We start from the raw sequence: 213 nt of genomic DNA on the forward strand, positions 1-213 counted from the left end.
TTTATTTGTGTGCGTGCGTGTTTTTTTTTTTTTTTAAGTATTAAAATAAATTGGCATTTTACAGGCAAACATGGCTGGGTGACCTTTTCACTCCCTCTGTTAAAAATGCTTTTAGCAAAGCCCGTGATTTCTGTCCAGACCTTACACTGCTACTATCTGGTATTGTTCTGTAGACACTGAATCTGTTAATGACCTTGGTTTTGAGAAGCACAG

Source organism: Podarcis muralis, chromosome 3, assembly GCF_964188315.1.
Source record: "Podarcis muralis chromosome 3, rPodMur119.hap1.1, whole genome shotgun sequence".
Classification (NCBI taxonomy): Eukaryota; Metazoa; Chordata; class Lepidosauria; order Squamata; family Lacertidae; genus Podarcis; species Podarcis muralis.